The following is a 22,155-nucleotide window of genomic DNA, read 5'->3' on the forward strand; positions in this document are numbered from 1 at the left end:
GGCCCGAGGGTGAGCTGCTGGGACCGCTTGCGGGTGTCTCTGTGGCTGGGAGGGGAAGGAAAAGGGCTGGCGGGATGAGCTGGAACAGCTGGCTGGAAGGGAAGGCGGGAGAGGGCGGCAGAGGTACACGCTGTGGAGTAACCGCTCTGTAGGGAACCTAGAGAGCGGGCTGTGGGGGTGTCAGGGACAGCGGGGGGCGCAGGGGAGAAGGGGAACAGACGGGGTGTCAGGGAGAGCGTCGGTGCAGGGGAGAAGGGGAACAGACTGGGGGTGGCAGGGAGAGCGGGGGGTGCAGGGGAGAAGGGGAACAGGCTGGGGTGGCAGGGACAGTGGGGTGTGCAGGGGAGAAGGGGAACAGAGTGGAGGTGGCAGGGACAGCGGGGGTTCAGGGGAGAAGGGGAACAGACTGGGGGTGCAGGGGAGAAGGGGAACAGACTGGGGGTGTTTCTCTGTGGGGCGGGCTGTGGCTGGGAAGCGGGAGGGGGTGCAGATTTCCCCGATCCTGCACGCTGGGGAATTGCCAAAGGGCGCCGCCCCCCTGCCCGGGGTCGCAGCTGCGGCCGGAGACCGCCGCCCCGCGCCGGCTCCCGCGGCTCCTGCGCTGCAGCTGGCGGAGGGATCGGCCTGTCCTCGCGCTGCCCCTGCCAGGGGCTTTCCCGCGGCGCCTCGCGCCTCAGGGCCAGCGGGGCTCTGAGGGGGGGGGGGGACGTTTCCTGCCTTGGAAACGTAGGAGGCGTCGCTTGCTGCTTCACCCAACGGCTTGCCCAGCCCAGGTCAGTGCCCCCCTCGCCATCACCCCCCACGAGTCCCCCTGCGCCATCACCTCCCTCCCCCAGCGCCCCCTCCTCACCATCCCCTCCCCCTGAGCCCCACCACACCTTCCTCACCACCTCCCCCCACCCTGAGCCCCACCGCGCCCCCTCGCCATCACCTTCCCCAACCCTGAGCCCCAGCGCACCCCCTCGCCATGTCCTCCCCATCACCTCTCCCCCGACCCACCCCAAGCCTCCCCTGCACCCTCCGCACCATCATCTCTCCCACCTGTACCCCTCCCTCATCTCATGCCACCCTGAACCACATCTACCCCTCCCCCACCACCTCCCCCCAACCTGAACCACATGTCCCTCTCGCCATGGTTTAACCAGCTACTTGAGCAATATCTTTGGTGTATCATGAACTACCACCAAGATGACCGTGTTTCCCTCCATCCCCATGTGGAATTTGCATATAATAAGGCCACCCTCCACCTCTCAAGGCCCTTTTTCCTCCAACTACAGATTTCACCCTTGGTTTCACCCAGACATCCTCACGGGATCTCTGGTACCTGCTATTGCAGACTTCACTGCCCACCTCTACCAAGTACATCTAAAACTGAAGGAGCAGCTAGAATCTGCCAAGGAGGTGTACAAGCATCACACTGATCAGGGCTGCCAAGCTATCCCCGATCTTGTCATAGGGGTCAAGGCTTGGCTGTCCATTCAGAATCTAAGGTCAGCTTGCCCATTGGCTAAGTTAGACCACCAATATCTGAGCCCAGTTACAATTCTAGAACAGATCAACGTGGTGGCATTCAAGTTGCAATTACCAATATTCCTCAGTATCCACCCTGTTTCATGTCTCTGTCCTGAAGCCCTGCACATAGAACCTGTTCCCTTCCTGCTCAACTCTGCTGCCCTGGCTATCAACGTCCAGGGACAAGAACAACAAGGAGTCTGGTGGCACCTTAAAGACTAACAGATTTATTTGGGCATAAGCTTTCGTGAGTAAACACCTCACTTCTTCGGATGCAGTTGTTGCTCCTTGTTGTTTTTGTAGATACAGACTAACACGGCTACCCCCTGATACAGGGACAAGAAGAGTACTTGGTTTGACAGTTCCTACACTCACAACTCTTTAGAAAGAATCTCCTGTACTTAGTAGACTGGGAAGTTTATGGCCCTGATGAATGATCCTGTGAACCATTGGAAACCATCCACACCACAGATGTGCTGCAAGATTTTCACCAAACTTACCCTGTGAAACCAGGCTCTGGAGCACCGAGGAGGCTCAAAGTGGTGGTACAGCCTGGAACTAGGTCCTGCACAACCACCTGATTGGCTAAGGCAGTCAGGTGGCTTGCTCTTAAGCTCAGCAGCTGTTCTATGCATATGCCTGTGGATTCTCTGCCCTGCTAGGCTTGCTTTGCTCCAAGCCCTACTTGTGATTACTCCTGCACTGTTTCTGCCTAGATGCTGCTCTAGTCATGTCCTAGCCTTGCTCCTGCCTTCAGGTAAGCCCTGGTTCCTGACCCTTAGCCCTGGATCATGGCTCCAGCTGTGTCAACTCTTGGCTCTGACATTTGGACTCTGACATTGCACAGAGTACAATCTGGACTGATGGACAGCTATGTCTCCTCAATTCTCTAACCTGGGTGCTTTTTACACTGCTTTGCTGTGAGAGCAACCACTTCTGGTCTGTTCACATGTGGCCTCTGACATGTAAATCACTCCCAGCTATGCTGTAGGAGTGCTATAGCCAACCACTCATGAATTACATTACAGGGCAACACTAGCAAACTCCTAGTCACAGACTCTTCCCCAGAAAAGTTCATCTTGTACTGCCCAGCAACCTCCTGGATAATACAAGCTCATATAAAGTGTGTCATTTATTAATAGAAAATGATATGAACAAATCCTGTTATCTCAAATGGAGTTTCCCAAACACACTGCTTTAGATAAAGCAACCAAACCAATGTATTAACTACAGAAAGATAGATTTTAAGTGACTGCAAGTGATGAGAATAGATATATTCATATAAATCAGAATAGATTACAAAGAAATAAAAGGTAAAATGCAACTGACACCTAATGTAACAAGCTAAGTGAATGCAAAGCAAAGATCTCTCTCACCACATGTTCCAGCTGTCTTGCCGGCCGAACCTCTTTCAGTCAGGATCTTCTCTCCCTCCTCTGCCCCCACCCCCTTTGTTCTTCAGGTGTTGATGATGTTGTGAGTAGAGAGCAAGGGAGAGATGATTTGGGGCATCTGCCCACTCCTCTTATATCCCATTCTCTTGTGCAAGTATCATTAGCTGATGTTCAGGAGACAGAAAGTGGGCGTGGACGGGAATGATGATGTTTTGTCAAAATGTAGATCTTTTGCCCACATCCTCTCTCCTGCCCAAGAGTGGCCACTTAATCAGCTGATGGTCCCTTTGGTCCCATTGACACCTGGCTGAGACCTTGGCTAGCCTTTTGTGTCTGGAAACTTGTTTGTAACTGCCCTCTGAAACATGTCCACAGATGTGGAACAGGGCTTTGATAAACTGTTACCTGGAATGTGCTGGTAGGAGAAAAAGAACACTAGGACACTGAAGAATTTGTCCTATTACTTCCGTACACTGCAAGGAAACTCATGTTGACGTATTTGAATGAGACTGTGCTCTAAATCCTCTGGCTTATTTTGGTCCTGTCATAATTTTGTGTGGTTCCATCTAATTAGTTCTGTTGGTAAAGTGACTGTCAACTTATTCACATTTCCCAGACCTGAAGAAGAGTTCTGAGTAAAGTTGAAATAGATGTTGGTCCAATAAAAGATATTATCTTGTCTCTCTAATATCCTGGGACCAACACACCTACAACACTGCATATAACAGAAACCATGACTGAACTTCAAGAGTAGGCTTTCAGTAACTGCTTAATTGATCTGGGTTTATTTTACATGAACGAGTAAGCCAGCTTGGGCTTGACTAAAAGCATCATAAGGTTATTGAAGTGTTAACTATATTATGTACCCTGCATGAAGGATATAAAAATGCTGATCCATTGTAATTAGTACACACACATCCACACTGCTTTTAAACATTTAGAATTATCATTCTTCAAAAGCTTGGACTTGTGAAAAGTATACATTAGTTAACAAATAGCCATTTTTGAGCCAAAAGGCAGAGGTATGACTCGATTATCTGTATGCGTGGTTGGTTTTGTTTGTTTGTTTTTGTTTTAAGGCTTTTGTAGAGAGCTCAAAAATACTGGTGACATTTTTCAATAAACTTTTATGATTACAAAAGTGTGACTGTAAATGTAATCATGTTCCACAAACATTTGACTGATAAAGCTTTACTAATATGAACAGTTACTGAAAGTGAATTTCAAAGTCAGTATGCTCATACACAGAAACTGAATTTTAAATTAGTATGCATGCTCATCCAGTCAGACCAGAAACAATACCATTAAATGTATTTTGCTAAGCATAAGTAAATAGTACAGTTCAAATAGGACCTGATCTAAAGCCTATTAAACTTAATAGAAAGACTCCAGTTGATTTCAATGGCTTTTAGATCAGGCCCAGAGTGAATAGCAAATACTTACAGAAATTATTCACAATCAATCTAGGGTTTTAAAAGAAACTGCAAAAATATTTCTCAAATACTGTTAGACAACAACTACATTAGAAACAAGCTGCTCATGGATATTCTGAGTAAAAAATAAACTTTCTGAATTAATTATTTGTTGCTTATTTTTCATACAGTTCTGCGGAAACTGATCTTCCCACAGCATTTCTATCCCTGGTGGAAATGCTGTGAGAGAGTCTCTTTATATACATAAATGATTTCCCAGGGGAAAGTAAAAAGCATATGCCTAATATAAATATGGAGGTACACCTCTATCTCGATATACCGCTGTCCTAGGGAGCCAAAAAATCTTACCGCATTATAGGTGAAACCGTGTTATATTGAACTTGCTTTGATTGCGGAGTGCGCAGTCCTGCCCACCCTCCAAGCACTGCTTTACTGCGTTATATCCAAATTTGTGTTATATCGGGTGGTGTTATATTGAGGTAGCGGTGTATTTGCCTTTATTTGGTCTTATTCCAATGCTGTTTCTATTACTATTTACTTTCCAGTAGTGCCTAGAAGCCCCAGTTGACGTCAGGGCCCCATTTTGCAAGGTGCAGTACATAAACATACTAAGACAGTCCCTGCCTTCAAAAGCTTGTGGTCTAAATAGCCAAGACAGACAAAAGATGGGTCCAGTAAAAATGTACATGTATTTCTTAACTTGAAGGATGTGAGTATTCCAATTGAGCTCGTGCTGAAAGTCAAGTATGTGGTAGACTGCGGCTAACTGAATTGCCAAGATCATATGGAAGTCTGTGGCAGAGGTGCAGATAGAACCCTGATTCCTACTCCGTTGTCTTTGTGACTTTGTCCTCACCCACAACTATTTCAGATTTGGGGACAATTTATACCTTCAAGTCAGTGACTCTGCTATCGGTACCCGCATGGCCCCACATTATGCCAACATTTTTATGGCTGATTTAGAACAACGCTTCCTCAGCTCTCGTCCCCTAGTGCCCCTACTCTACTTCCGCTACACTGATGACATCTTCATCATCTGGACCCATGGGAAGGAGGCCCTTGATGAATTCCATCTGGATTTCAACAATTTCCAACCGACCATCAACCTCAGCCTGGACCAGTCCACACAAGAGATCCACCCCCTGGACACTACAGTACAAATAAGCGATGGTCACATAAACACCACCCTATACCGGAAACCTACTGACCGCTATACTTACCTACATGCCTCTAGCTTTCATCCAGACCACATCACATAATCCATTGTCTACAGCCAACCCCTCAGATACAACTGCATTTGCTCCTATCCCTCAGACAAACATCTACAGAATCTCTATCAGGTATTCTTAAAACTGCAATACCCACCTGGGGAAGTGAAGAAACAGATTGACAGAGCCAGAAGGGTACCCAGAACAGGAACCTACTACAGGACAGGCCCAACAAAGAAAGTAACAGAACGCCACTAGTTGTCACGTACAGCTCTCAACTAAAACCGCTCCAGCACATCATCAAGGATCTACAACTTATCCTGAAGGACGATCCCTCACTCTCACAGACCTTGGGAGACAGGCCAGTCCTCGCTTACAGACAGCCCCCCAACCTGAAGCAAATACTCACTAGCAACTACATACCACACAACAGAAACACTAACCCAGGAACCAACCCCTACAGCAAACCCTGTTGCCAACTCCGTCCGTATACCTATTCAGGGTATACAGGGGAGGACCCAATCACATTCCTCACACCACCAAGGCCTCGTTCACCTGCACATCTACCAATGTGCAAAAGAATAAATGGACACAAATCAGACATCAAGAATTGTAACATTCAAAAACCAGTAGGAGAGCACTTCAATCTCCCTGGACACTCAATAACAGACTTAAAAGTGGTCATTCTTCAACAAAAAAACTTCAAAAACAGACTTCAACGAGAGAAACTGCAGAACTGGAATTAATTTGCAAACTGGACACCATCAAATTAGGCCTGAATAAAGACTGGGAGTAGCTGGGTCACCACAAAAAGTAATTTTTCCTCTGTTCATATTCACCCCTTTTTGTCAACTGTTGGGAATGGGCCACTTCCATCCTAATTGAATTGGCCTCGTTAGCACTGACCCTCCCCACTTGGTAAGGCATGTCCCATCGTTTCATGTGCTGTATATTTATACCTGCTTACTGTATTTTCCACTCCATACATCTGATGAAGTGGGTTATATCCCACAAAAGCTTATGCCCAAATACATTTGTTAGTCTCTAAGGTTCCACAAGGACCCCTCATTGTTTTTACTGATACAGACTAACATGGCTACCCCTCTGAATCCTTCCCTCTGTAATACTTGGAATTCTGTGGAACCCAAATACATTGACCTACTTGAAACAGGATGTTTGTCAGCAATTCAGTCCTACAATTACATTTCAAATATATAGGTTAAATTTTCTCAAATGTCTTCTCCCCTTTTCCTCCCTCCCCCCCCACCCCCGAGTCTTGTTTTCCTTTGTTATGTGTGGCATTCTATACATCTAAAATTCAGTATAATTATTTATATAGCACCAGAAGTCTGAGACAACTAGATCTGTGCTCTGAGGAGTTCACAATCTAAACAGACAAAGAGAAAACAATGTAATTGAACTGTTAAGTTTTACAAGCATCTTCTTAGTTCCACAGTTTTGGGTTACGTTTTGTGTTTGAATTTAAAAAAAAAATTATTTGAAGGACTATGGTTTATGCTCTGGTTTTACACCCCTTTCCTCTTCTGCTCCCCTCTTACTACTAGAATTTGAGAACTGAAACTGTCATAGCAGTTATATGTTATATATATAATCTGTTATAAAATTACAAGATAAAATGAAAAATTTTACAAAGAGAGTCCCATTTCATAAAATGTGGATGCATCTTTGAATGTCATGAAGTACATTTATTTACTCCTGAGGGCATTCTGCACCAAAAAATATAAAATTCAGCAAGTTTTATTTGTCAATAAATAAATGCAGAGGCTCCAGCATGGCCGTGGGGAGCACAGACCACTGGCTTGCTGAAGGTGGGAGATCATCCTGCAGCCTCCCCCCTTTCCCAGCGTCCAGAATCCAGACTCAGCTGTGAGGCTACACCTGACCCTGACATAGCACAAGGCCTGGGCTTGCCCCAGAAATACCCTGGGCCCTTCTGTGCCAGGTGCACCACGTATGGGGCAAGCAGGCTCAACCAGGCAGGATTTAAGTGTGAAGGGGATCTGGATGTGGAGTGAGAGGAGTCTGTGTGGGACAATCTGAGTGCAGGCAGCTCAGTGGTGGAGGTCTAGGTGTGGGGGGATCTGGAAGCACAGAGGCTTGTTGGGGAGGTTCCAGGTGCAGAGGCATTGGGACTGCAGGGGCTTTCAGGTGAAGGTGGTTGGGGCTCAGCGGAGGGATCTGGGTGTGGGGGAGTTAGCAGGGGGGGTCTGGGTACTAGGGGAGTGGGGCTTGGTGGGGTGGGGGTCTGGGTCCAGCTAGTTGGGGGTCAGTGGTGTGGGGGTCTGGATGTAGCAATTCAGGATGGTGCAGGGGGTGGAGTTTTGAGTGTAGGGAGCTCAGTGGGGGGTGGGCTGGGTGCAGCAGAGCTCCAGATGCAGGGGTTGAGGTTTGGTCGGGTTCAGGTATGGAGGGCTACGGGGATTCTGGATGTACCCAGTGAGGGTTGGCTGGGGTGTCTGAGTATGGGAGGTCTGGATGCATGGGGGTTGGGTGGATGGAGGAGCAGGTCCATGTACAGTGACCCCTCCCCCCATAGTTGAGGAGCTATGAGGGCAGGAAGTGGGAGGATGCTGAGCTGCAGCTGGTGGAGGTTTCTGGGGGTGGGTCTGACATGGCCCCAGAGACTCCTTGCAGGGGAAGAGGAAATCCAGTCCTCTCCTGCCTCCAGCTCAGCTGGGACTAGTAGCTGATCCTGGCTCAGGATAGGAGCCACTGGCTGGGGTGTCTCCAGCCCTGCAGTGATTTACCTCTCTGCTGGCTGCTCCGGTTGTCTGAAATGATGTATCTGCTCTGCTAGGGAGTGGTGAGTGACTGCTCTTGCAGCTTCCCTTTGCTTCCCTGTCAATCATTTTTCTAAGGGAAAGCAAATAAATCTGCGGGGGACATGAATTCTGCTCACACGGAATTCCCCCAGGAGTAAAAATTTATACTTTCCTGGCTCATATATAACTGCAGATCTTTAACTTTCTTTTACTACCTTTACTCACACTAAATTAAAAAAAAACTAATAAGAATTTATTTTGTGCTGTAATGAGAAGTAATTAGATTCCTTTAAGAAAAAGTCTTAGTTCACAAAAATGTTGATTGTATATAGACAGTACAAATGAGATTATTCCAGTCCTTTAGGAATATATGATATAAGACATACAGCAGTGCTATGAATAAATAATTGCTGTTAAAATTAGGATACTGGAAAGATTTCATCCTTCAGAAGTAATTTTATCTCATTAGAAAACTAGTGAACTGTTTTGGTATTTTAACATGTTCTTGAAACATAGCATCATGTACTAACAAATAGACTTTCACTTAGTAATGCCCTTTGGAAAGACTGATACTTTTTGAAACTTTTAATGTTCTAATAAAAAAAATCAGAACTAGTTTTAAAATCCATAGACTTTCCACCAAAATTCTTCAGAATATTCATCAGTGGTTCCAGTATTTTTTTTTTTTTTTTTTTTAGTTTCTTAGGGCCAGTTTCTACCATCAGAGCTGCAGTCTGGATTTTGTAGAAGTGACTTAATAGAAATAGCTCATTCTTTAGGCTAAAGTAGGTAGCTAGGGATCCACAACATTTTTCTAAGTAACTTTTATAGTATATCTCTATCTTTTCCACATGCATGCAAAATGGGTAGCTGCACATCTTCAGGTTTCCATTTGAACAACATATAATTGAGAAGTGCAATTTTAGGCAGCAACCTTTGGAAATTGGTCTGTCCTTTACATGGTTAGTGGACTGATCCTGCTCCCATTATGGCTTTGGTGTACTGTGAAATGTTTTTGTTAATACTAGGAAGTACCCCACCTACATGGATCAGAAATACTTCCTCACAAAAAGTTCCTTCATATATGAATAATGGGGACAGAATATAGGGAGATGCAATCAAGGAAAAGAACAAAACGGAAAAATTCACCTACAGCAAAAAGAAGACTAATAGCTATAAATCAATTAAAAAGTTTGTTTAAAAACTTTAATGCTTAGTCCTATGCCAGTACCCATGAATGGGGGAATAAACAATAGTTTCAGCCTCTATCTTTCATCTTCTGATCTTCCACAAATGTATTTTATTCCAATACCAATGATTATTTCCAGGTCTTCTTTGGATGGGCTTCCTTTTCCTTTCCCCAAATGAATTTTAAAAAGGAGTCTAGTCCTGGGCAACTTTTCAGCTCAGCTGGCATCAAGTTTCACTTCCTTCCTACCCCTCTTGCTCTCAGAAGATGATGTTTTAGCCATCATTCCTGCTCATTTAAAAGTTCTTTCATAATACATTTGTAACCCCAAAACATCAGAACTTGCTATAGCCAATCTACCCATAACCTAGGGTCAGATAATTCCCTCCACTTCCACAACAGAGGGGAATGAGATACAGCGGGGGAGGGGGGGAGGTTCTTGCAGGGTGGAAAAATGGGCTTGTGGGCGTTATCCCTTCCTTGGGATGTTAAAGAAGCTCTTCTGCTGGAATTCTATTAGGTCTTTCCCCAGTGTTGTAGTGGGGGAGAATGTGGAGCTGGGGATCAACCACTTCCCACAGTGTTCTCTGTATAAGAAATAATACACTCAAAACCAATGAGCTCAGAAACCTAACTCTCTTTAATCAGGGATGGTTGAATTGGGTTAGATAAGAGACTTTTAGATTCTAAAAAAATATGGTTAATATTTTGTTATCTCTTCGCATTTTTGTTCTTAATTTCAGCTGAATTGGGAAGGAGCAGTAGCAAAATAGCACAAATATATTGTTATGATATAGCCCAGCTGCAATAATAAAGTACTGGAAAACCTGTTCAGGTGAGATTTCCAGCTCAGGTTCAAAGAAGTTCAGATAAGCTTTTTGTTTATTTGAAGTTTTGTCCATTACTACTTTTTTATATGCTCATAATAGCAGCTCACTGCATATAGTATAAAAGTTAAATATTTTTTACTACAAATCAAACTTGTTACCAAAATGTACAACTCTGCTAAGTTTCTGATGATGATCTGGTATATCACAACTGTAGCATAGTTTTTTATCACATGTTGTCGCTTCCCTCTGCAGATCTTTTATTTCTTATTCTGCATTTTATTACACTGAAGATCTTTCATTTATGTACAATCCTTCTGTTTTCAAATGAGAATATAATTTAATAATATAGGCCCAAATGCTTCTACACATTGCACAAAGTCTGGGCGCAAGGGCTTTTAGAGGGATAAAGGAAAGGGAATTAAATTGAGATGTGGCAGCAGCTAAGGCGCATACCTTATTAATACAATCTGTGGATTCATTTAGTGTCTGATTTATAGTTTATGTTTCTGCCCCAGCCATGTCATATTCTCAATTTACCCTGCACTGAACCAAACAAGGTTTGCAAAGTCACAATTCTTGATCTCTGTGGAGCCTGTCAACCAATCCCATTCCACAGTCTAGGGCTGTTCAGCTGCATTCAAGGCCTTCCATACCCATGGGGATGACAGCAGTATATTTTCCGAGAACATGTTTTAGGGGCCATAAAGAGAATTATAGTTAACACTGATGGAAACCCGAACAGTAACTTTCCAGCACAGGACGCTCCATATTTTTTCTTTGGTACTAACAATCACTAGCAGCCACAGCTTCTAAAGGTCTGAGAATTTTGGATCTGATTTTATTTGTTGCTTCACACTATGTAGAAGCTGAATTCAGAGAGACATGATTGAACCCTTTTACTTGTAGTGGAACACAAAAAAAATTAATACTTAATATAGAGTTTTGTTTTTTTAGTGTACTACTTCCAATAAAGTGTTGGTTTAAGATTTAGTGAAACATTTAAAGAATTAATGACAGATCTACTTAACTTTCTTCTTTTGAACTGAACCCGTTTTATTGTTTTTGACTATAGGGGAGGGAGCCCCCCCATTTCTTGTCCTTTTCTTTCTTTAAATTTTTTTTTCACAGCACACATTCTATTCTGACCAGGGTTTTAAAAGCAGGCATGGCCAACTTTCTTTATGCACTTTGCCTTATACTATTGTAGCACTGAAGCACCTGTGGAAGAAATTAGAGTGGAGGTGATGATTCCCCCCCCCCCCCCGGGTATCACTGAGCCCTCTGTCTTACCAATCTGGTTCCCTCTCACACTGTGATGTTGTGACATGCTGCAAAGCCCTCCAAGCTTGCCCTCACACAAACATCCATAGGCAGGGGCTATACCAAGCTGTGTTCACGAATGCTCTGCTAGCCACTGCATGAACCAACAATAGAGGCTCCAGCCAAAATACCCTCAAGCCTAGGACCCTGGAGCTGTACTATCCTGCCCGGGTCAAAAGTCTGACCAGTATATGAGTTATTACCAAGTCCACTACTTCTTCAAAGGAAAGTGGACGTGCATCAACTCTTGTTCCTGAGCTGAGATTTTTTTCCCCCCAAGCACTTCAACTCAAACCACACTGTTTTAGGTAAAAAATATATAATAGATTTATTAACTACAGAAAAATAGATTTTAAGTGATAGCAAACAGATCAAAAAGATGACTTCAGAAATAAACAAAACGCAATCTAAATCTTATACACTATGGAGGATTTAAATCAAACATTGTCTTGGCCTGTTAGATAGTACAAGCAGTTTGTAGATGTTTTATACACAGGCAGGAATCCGCTCTTCCAGCCTGGGACCAGCACTTTCCCCCGGTTCAGTCTTTGTTTCTAAGGTGTTTCCAGGTGTTCTCTTGTGTGGGGAGTGAGGCTACTTGGTGATGTCACTTCCCCCTTTTATAGCTTATTCCATAGGGTGGGAACCCCGTTGTTCCAAGCCAAGTTCCCAGCCCAGTTTGTGGAAAAATATAGGTACCAAAATGGATCAGTATCATGTGATCTAGTCACAAGCCCTTGCATGCTCCGATGAGTCATGGCCGCCATTATCCATAGGCTGACTGAAGTATCCCCAGGACAGTTCATCAGGTGAAGATAGCCTTTCCCTATGGCCCATTGTCTCTGTTGATGGCAGACTGTATGTAAAGCTTTGTGGGTGTTACCCAGGTGCAAGCACATTTGAAATACAAATACATAGTCAATAATCATAACTCCAGATAAAAAATGATACATTCATACAACTAGGATAACCATATTCAGCAAACCATAACTTTTCCATTGACACCTCACGTGACACATTTTGTACAAGATGCATCATAGTTATGTCGTAATCATACTACTGGTGAATATGGGGTGAAGAGTGTCACAGAGGTAAAGTGGCTTTACTGTTTCTTCTGCTTCTTCCTCATGTGGTTTAATGGTACAAGGAACAGCAAAAGACAGCAACAGCATATATAGAATTACTAGAGATGTCAGGAAAATCTGCTCATAATCTTTTCAGCCGAAGGATCAAATTTAACAAGCCCATAGTCCAGGTGCTGCCATTAACTTAGTCAGCCCTAATTTAAGGCTTAGCCAGGTTTTAAGGCAGATGAACTGTTGGAATGATATAGAAACAGTGCATTCAGATGCTCATAAATCAGAAATATGGAAGTATTTATGGGCTGTTAAAGGAGTTCCCATATAATTCTCCTTGACAAAATATATCATATTTTCTTTCCTAGCCCCATTAACACTCTCATCCTCTCCACCTTCATTTTTATGAATGTCCTCCTTGTAAACCATGTTGTATTCATTTTTTCTCAATGCTGCTACTTCTAATAAGCTCAAAATTTTCTTCTTACTCAAGATCACCAGCTGTTCATTTGGTTTTGTTTTTTTTATTGCCCATTGAATTATTGCTGTATCCTTCTGTTACTTTCACCCAACAGGTAGGACAAAAATGCTGAATAAACAAATAAAATGTAATTAGGATGGTCACCTTATTGGGAAATGTTATTATATGGTTAGAATGTGAGAGGATGGTCTACACTTTAAAGTTAGATTGATGTAAGTCACCCTACATTGACCTATTTGTATGTATCTATGGCCAAATTTGTCTCTGACTGATTGTAAGTGCCCTGTTACAAGGATGCAGTAAGTCCACCTTCCCAAACAGTATGGAGCCATGGTCGACCTATTGAGATTAATGAAGTGCGAGTGTAGACACTGCATAAGCCATGTCAATCCTTACAGACCTCTTGCAGCTGTCACGCAATGTCCCATTCCTTGCAACAGTGACTGCTCTGGTCACAATTGTAAACTCCACTGCCCATGGGTCACAGAGACTAGAAGTCACACCCCTGCATGTCTTTGAAAAATGCCTTTTCCTGACTAGCCTGTTGGGCAAGCACACCTAGCAGTTCTCCCTTGTGTGCAACTGTCCAACCAATTATGCCACTTCACACACTAGATGGGCTACTGCCTGTAGTAGACAGGTGGTATTGGATCTTTTGAGCCTGTGGGGAGAAGAGGCTGTGCAAGCCCAGCTATGGAACAGATGTAGAAATATGGACATCTATGAACAGCATGCACGGAGGACAAAGGGGTACAACCAGGATCAGCAGCAGTGCTTCATGAAAGCGAAGCAACTTCGCCCGGCATATCACAAGGCCAGGGAGACCGATAGATCTGGTGCTGAGCTGCACATCTCTCACTTTTCCAATGAACTATATGCCATACTTGGCAGGGACCCTACCAGCACCCTGCAGACACCATAGATACCTCAGAGAAGCCCAAGACAGAGACCCCTCCATGAACAGGGAAGAGGAGCTGTGAGGAGGAGACTCCAGCCATGCCAGAAGCCAGGACCTGGTCAAGACTCCTCCACAATCTATCCAGTCCAACCAGGCAAGCATGGTTGAGTCTCATGAAGGGGGAAGGGACCTTGAGTAAGTGTCTGCATGGATTTTTTTTCCTCACAATACTTAAATTTAAAGATAGGGTCTGGCCATCGTAACAAGACACAGATATCAACTTCTCATTGTTTTACTCAGATGAGAAGGCATAGAGGTACAACAAACAAAGGTAGAGTTGGCATCTTTTAATTCCATGGGTGGGTTAGCGGGAGTGGGAGGGACATGTGGAGCAGTTATGTACATAAGGATGTCCCTTGTATCCTCCTGAGATATCTCAATAAAACTTTTATGGAGATACTCTGCAATCCTCTCCCTAAGGTTTCTAGGGATTGCTGCTTTATTTCTTCCTCCATGGTAGGATGCTTTCTCACATCACTCCAAAATTAGTTTGGCTGGCACCATTGCAATAAATAGGCTTGCAGCATACAGGCCCGGGGGCTGTGCTTTCTATGCCTTAGTTACCCTCAGGAATGAGATATCAGCTAAAACCACCACAACCTGTGGAAATAGTGCCAATATTCAGTGCCACTGCCTTTATATTCATACTCCGGAATAGGGACTGAAAGTTTGCTTCATGCAATCGAAAAATCCTTTCCCACCCCCACCTCCCAATCCCTGGTGGGTCATGCTCATCATAGCTGGGGCTAGAAAGCAGTGCAATCCTGTTTATTCCCAGAGAATATACACAAAGTCCTGTTTCCCTGAACTCAGAAGGAACAGACAATTGGAGACAGTTTCTTGCTCACAATTCCAAGCCTGCCTTTTCAGCCAGCACTCTGCCCTAAAAGCTGCCTATCTTGGCTTTCTCTCAGGGCCTTACTATAAGTGCATCTTTGTTTACTGCTTCCTGGCTGCTTCTGACTCACACACAGTTCCATCAATTAATCTCCAGCCCTGGAGTTTGCATTCTGTCTAATCTTTGGGTGGTGGCTTCTGGTGCTTCAGCTGTCACTGAACAATGTACATTTAATTGTTCCCTCATTTAGCCTGGAAAGTGGTTAGCATGCCCATCAGCTCCACCACAGTTTGTGATTGCCCACAGATTAAAGATATGATTGCTGGAGGTCAGCCATTGTGTAATAGCCAGCATAATAGCGTGAAAGAGTTTTAGAAATGTCTGTAGAGTAGCATGGCTGTTTAGTATGGCTGTCATAGTCACTGCCACATGCTGACATTCCCCTATGTGTATTAAAAAGAAGGGACTATAAAGAGTGATTCTAACATTTGGTTGTGTATGCTCAGAGTTCACCACATCTGCACTGGTATTCACACAGTACCATGGGTCCTGTGGCACCTTTGAGACTAACAGAAGTACTGGGAGCATAAGCTTTCGTGGGTAAGAACCTCACTTCTTCAGATGCAAGTAATGGAAATCTCCAGAGGCAGGTATATATCAGTGTGGAGATAACGAGGTTAGTTCAATCAGGGAGGGTGAGGTACTCTGCTAGCAGTTGAGGTGTGAACACCAAGGGAGGAGAAACTGTTTCTGTAGTTAGATAGCCGTTCACAGTCTTTGTTTAATCCTGATCTGATGGTGTCAAATTTGCAAATGAACTGGAGCTCAGCAGTTTCTCTTTGGAGTCTGGTCCTGAAGTTTTTTTGCTGTAAGATGGCTACCTTTACATCTGCTATTGTGTGGCCAGGGAGGTTGAAGTGTTCTCCTACAGGTTTTTGTATATTGCCATTCCTTATATCTGACTTGTGTCCATTTATCCTCTTGCGTAGTGACTGTCCAGTTTGGCCAATGTACATGTGACCGGGGTGGAAGCTGGAGGCATGAAGGTAGGCGTAGCGGTCAGTGAGTTTTCGGTATAGGGTGGTGTTAATGTGGCGTAGCGGCGTAGCTTCCACCCCACCATCAACCTCAGCCTGGACCAATCTACATGGGAGGTCCACTTCCTGGACACCACCGTACAAATAAGCGATGGCCACATTAACACCACCCTATACCGAAAACCCACCGACCGCTATGCCTACCTTCATGCCTCCATCTTACAGCTCTCTGTCCTCAGAATATTATTTCATTCTGCACACTCAGTTCATCTTTAATTTGAAAATATGGTTCTGCTCCAATTGGTACTTGGCCTTTGTCTTCTGCCCGCACCGTTGGTATCGCTCTCCTGACTGCTTGAAGTAAGATGTTTCTGTGACCTCTTTGATTTCCATCAGCTTTGCTGCTGGAACTGGAAGATAGTGCAGCATGCTAACAGATTCAGTGTCCTGCTCCCCTTCCCCAACTCACCCTGAGCAAGGCATGTATACCCAGCATCAGTATATGTGAACACTAGTAATTGTCCTGGACAATATTTCATCTGTAATGGGTATCCCTGGAGCTGCATCAACATATGCTTCAATCTCCTTGGAGCACCAAGAGAGGGCTTTACCATGACTGTCTCTAGGGATTTGTGGTCTGCTTGCGCTATTACTAGGTGATCATAGGTGTTTGATAGAATCACTCCTCTCCAAATACCACAGCCAGAAGCTCTTTTTCTATTTGGGCATACCACATGTGATGCTCCCATGGTGATGCAAGAGCACGATTACCAACCTCAGGGCAGACTGTTAAAAACCAGGGCACAAACCCAAGTTGATTGTGAGTTCTAAACTTAGGTTTTACTAACCAAGTGCAAACTCCTCAGGCACTCTAACAACCTTACCAGAATCACAGTCTCCTTGGGTATTCCGGTCTGTCATGCCACCCACGTGAGCATATTTCTATGCTGGATGGCCTCTTACACCAAGAATCACAGCAATATTCAGGTTAATCCTGATCCTGAAGGACCTGTCACTTACCCCAGATCAATTGCACTTAAGGTCTCATATCAAAGACAATGCTTGTAGCCAATCCTGTAATAAATTATATGAAGATTTATTAACTAGGAAAAAGGAAATAAGAGTTTATTTACCAGGCTAAAACAAGCAAACAGACAAATGACTGAAGTACAGTCTTAGGTTTCAAAAGATAATATAGGCTTCTATAATTAGCCAGCTCTATTTGTCTTTTAGCTAAGCAGCTGGGGATCTTTTGCTTATGCAAAGAAACGCCTTGTCCCTCAAGAGTTCAAGCAGCATAGAGATCCTTAATGCCTTTTGTTTGGGACTTTTTTCCCTTCTGCCTTGTGCTCTGAGCTGCAAACTCAGCTCATGAGAGAAGTCAACTTGCACGACTTCTCTTCACAGGGAGGAGAGCAGAACAATAAGAGTCTTTAGTCCTTTTGCTGATGGTTTCTTAATCCAGGTGTATGGATTTTCCAGTTGTAAGATCAAACTGTAGTCCATCTAGTATAAATGGTACTCCTCTTTCAGGAGGGGCATAACAATTTCTAGAGATGAGCAGCTTTTCAGACTAATGTCCTTCTCCTGTATGGTAATTCATACAATCACAGAGACTCACTATACAATTGCTCAAATATATTACAGTATGGAACAGATATTACAAGTAAGATTAATGCATGCAACATCTCACAAGCATTCAACAGAGTCTAAACACTTTCTTATAAATCTAATATCTATTTTATCAGTATTAAACCACAAGTGAGTCAGACTGATTCCAGCTCTATATTTATCAATGGCCAATTGAGAAATAGGGACCTTGGCATGAGCTGCTACCTGGCATGCCAGTTTCACACCCCAGTTTGGTCTCTGACAAAGCTCTGCTGGCATCAACAACTGGCTGTTTCTGCAAACAAGCTACACCCAATCCTTTCTCCAATGGACCACACTGGCATGTCAGTGGCTGGCCTGGTTGGTAGTACTTCAGGACAGGGACATCCATTATAATTAGTTTGTGTGTCTAATACTTGCTGTTGGGGACCAGCCCAGTCCCACTCAACATCTGCCTCACTTGCTGACATAAGGGTTCTGCTACTGCATTGAGGTATGGCCACAACTCGGACAGAAAGTGTCATTCCTATGAAGTGCTGTACCCCTTTCACATCCACTGGAGCTGCCATGTCTGAGTGCTTTGATCTTGTTGGGATCTGCTTTCAGTCCCTCATCTGTGAGTAGCATTACAATGTATGTCACCTCATGCTGTGTGAGCCACATTTTTTCTGGATTGATTTTTATGTTCTTGTCCTTGCATCACCATAGAAAAGCTGGTAGTTTTCTGCCATGGTCTTATTCAGCCTTGTAGCATTGCTCCCTCCACCAACAATCAGAATGTAATATGTATTTTCACCCCAGGCAGCCCTTCCAGCACTTAGTAGAGTCTTCTCTGGAACATGCTGGGCTTATGCCCATTGGCATGTGCAGCTATCTGTAGTAACCAAATGATGATGTTGCAAAGGTTTTTAGGATGCTGGACTCTATCTAAGCTTTTGTGCTAAAACCCATTCCTCATATCAGACTGTAAATATTCTGGCTTTGGAAAGTTCTGGCAAAATGTCATCAGTTGGTGCCAGGGGATAGTGGCATCTTTTCAATGTCTGGTTCAGTAGGTTTGAGTCTATGCAGATGTGTAATATTGCTTGATGGCTTCTTTACCACCATATGACTGCTTACCCAGGCTGTACTGGCCTCTACAGATGCTATGATATTCTGCTTGGCAGACTTTTAGAGTTTGCATAATGGAATACATGGTGCCACTGGAATTTTCCTTCATGGTAAGCTCACAGGTTCCACTTTGTGGCCTACTTCCAGTCACAGCTTTCCTTCAAGGTACCAGTTGCCTTTGCAAACATCCCTGTATGCTTTTGAAATTGTCTCCATTGTCCATAGAACTCCCCCTTTTGATTCTTGCACAGCAGCTGTAAAATTCTGACGCTGCATCCTGATCAGATCCATGGCTTGTCTGGCTGTATTCTCCAAAAGGGATCTCTGGTGCTTACCATCCACCACCACAAACTTCAGTTTAGTTACCGTCTAATACTTTTGAGGTTAATTACTATGAAGTTACATTTTTTTATGGGTTGCTTAATGTTCTGATTCTACATTATTAGAGTGTGCCTGCTCTTTGTAATGTGTGTGTTTGAGTCCCATTTACTCTGAGGAATCACACTGCTCCACTATCTAGCTGAAGCCACACAGAGCGTTTCCCTATTAACATAGTTGCATGCAAAGAAGTTTTCCCTTGTTGCTTTCGTGTCCCGACAGCCTGAACCTGATATGCTCTCATACTGAAGGAGAGAGTAACAATGTCATCACCACGGTCTGATGTGCCATCCCCTCTTGTACAAGTCTGACAACTTTTTGGGACCTTCCTCTGCTCCTGCACACACTGCTAAAATGGTTCAACTTGCCACATTCCTTGCAATACTGTCCTAGTGCAAAGCACTTCTCCTCCTTTACCTGCTTATGCTGCCTCCCACAGTAAATGTGTCTCACTATGGGTATGGGTATGGAACCCTGGCCATTTGCTTTCCTTTGCTGTTGTCTCACTTCATGTAGTTGGCTTGGTGCCTCCTAGGGCTTACATCCTCTCTCTCTTGAGGCTTCTGCAGTGCACCCTATGTCTACGTATCTGTCTAATGTGAGATAGCCTTCCCATAGGTGGTGGTCCCAAATGCCACAGACTATCCTGTTCTGAATCAAGGAGTCTGTCAAGTTCCCAAATTGTAGCAGCCAGTGTGCATAAAGCAGTAACATAGGGGTCTATCCCCTCCTGCTCAGGTTGGTCTCTTGTGAAAAACTTGTCACTCCATAGTTTTTCTTTTGGGGAGCAATAGTTTCCCAGGGCTCCTAGGACTTGAGGCAGTGGAAGCTTCAGAGTGATGCAGACCTTGTTGCCTTGTTCCCCAATAAGGCGAAATAACATTTTTTCTTTCCTGCTGTTGTCATCTTCCATCCAGGTCTGTGTACATCTTGAACTCTTCCTTCCACTGGTCCATCCTGGACTAGTTATGTGTCTGCAAAATCTAGGTGGGTTTCAGACCAAGTTCCATGGCTCATGCTGCCACCTGCTGCACTGCACAGAACTCACAGCTCAGGTGCTGCCACCATGTTTCATTAGCTAAGAGTAAAGCTGAATGCAGGTTTAGTTGACCAAATGGAACTTTATTAAACTCTGTGCACTGCTCTGTCCATGTGACTGAATTGCTTCCAGCCTAATTCCACGCATTCCTTTTCTCCTGGTTTCCCATCAATAACTGCCTCTCCAGCCCTGGAACATGGCCCTCTGAATCTTGTTCCATTGATCATGACACAGTGATTTCTTAGAGGGAATCCCTAAGAGAGCAAATGTAGTGAGGCAGAATGTTATCTGCCCTGGCAAAAAATACACTTTTTTAAAATCTTATCCAGATGTTTGGAACAACTGTAAGAGTCTGGAGGAAAGACAGAAAAATAACAATTGAGTTTAATAAGACATGAACTATATATATGGGAGAATTCTGTTTTTACTAACTCCACCCCCAACACTCTCCAGCAAGATGTCAAGTAACATTACAAGCAATGAAATATACAGTGCAAGCATTGTCTCATTGTTTCTTGTACTCCCCTGATAACATGTCTGCATCTGTCTCTTGTCTTATACTTAGGTAAGGTCTACACTAAGAGTGCTTTATCTGTAGATATACTGGTATACTGGCAGAGCATTTCTAGTATGGATTCAGCTCATACCTGCAAAACTACTTTTGCTGGCATAGCTTATTCCAACACTCCAAGTAAATTCAACTATGGTGACAAAAGTGCAGTTTTCCCTGTATACCTGCATCTACACCATTATGTTGGTTGCAAATCATCTCAACATGTCCCTGACAGACAGCTATTCTGGCAAAAGTTTGTAGCATAGACCTGGCCTTAGATTATATGCTCTTTGGGGCAGGTACTTTTTTTTTTTTTAACCATTTGGACAGTGCCCAACATGATGGGGTCCTGGTCTCTGACTGGGACTCCTAGGTGCTATGATAATACAAATTAATAAGCTTTACAGGGCAGGACCCTAATGACTTTGACAGCTGCCTTTTTTAAATTTACTCTTTCGTGGACATTACGTACACCACACCAAACACAGTACAGGTATCTTCATCATCACAGCACATTATTGCTTTCCATTTTGAGTTAAGCATCACAAGTCCAAGTCTGTCTCAGCTTGCATCCTTTGCAGTCCTATTTGACTTTATACCAATGTGAAATTTGGCCCTATGAGTTTATTTGATCAACTTGCTGGTGTAATAGTTAAGTAGTAAGGGACAAATCCAAACCCCATTGAAGTTAGTGGAAGCCTTTCCTTTTACTTCAGTAGGTTTTAGATTGGGCCTCAAGCGAGATAATGCTGCTGAGTTATTATGCATGTAAAACCATCTTTGTCTCCTGAAAAACTCATCTAGCCCATCCTTTCCATTGGGGGGAGGGGATAGCTTAGTGGTTTGAGCATTGGCTTGCTAAACCCAGGCTTGTGAGTTTAATCTTTGAGGGGGGCCACTTGGGGCTCTGAGGCAAAATCAGTACTTGGTCCTGCTAGTGAAGGCAGGGGGCTGGACTACATGACCTTTCAGGGTCCCTTCCAGCTCTTTGAGATAGGTATATCTCCATATATAAGTGACCAATGGACCTGTACAAAAGATCATGCCCTACTTTTAACCATATTAAAATAATAACTAAGAAATCAAATTAAAACAAGATGCATGCATTCCTACTTTAATATGACTTTCATTCAAGTTGAAGTAGATGGCAAATAAACACAAACCAATGGAAATTTAATACTCATAAGAATTATCACCCATGCACATGCATCTCCTCAACTAACACTCTTGAACTAATTTACACATGATTCATTTACCAGATCCTTGAAACAGTATGTTAAGACTGTTATATTGTAAGCTCCAGGAGTCAGGATTTCTCTCTTTCGTATTTTGTACAGGGATGAGCGTGTTGTCAGCAGTAAGTCCTGATACTACGAAGATTTAACTTTACTACCTTGAATAAGTC

Source organism: Trachemys scripta, chromosome 3 (genome assembly GCF_013100865.1).
Source record: "Trachemys scripta elegans isolate TJP31775 chromosome 3, CAS_Tse_1.0, whole genome shotgun sequence".
NCBI classification, from domain to species: Eukaryota; Metazoa; Chordata; order Testudines; family Emydidae; genus Trachemys; species Trachemys scripta.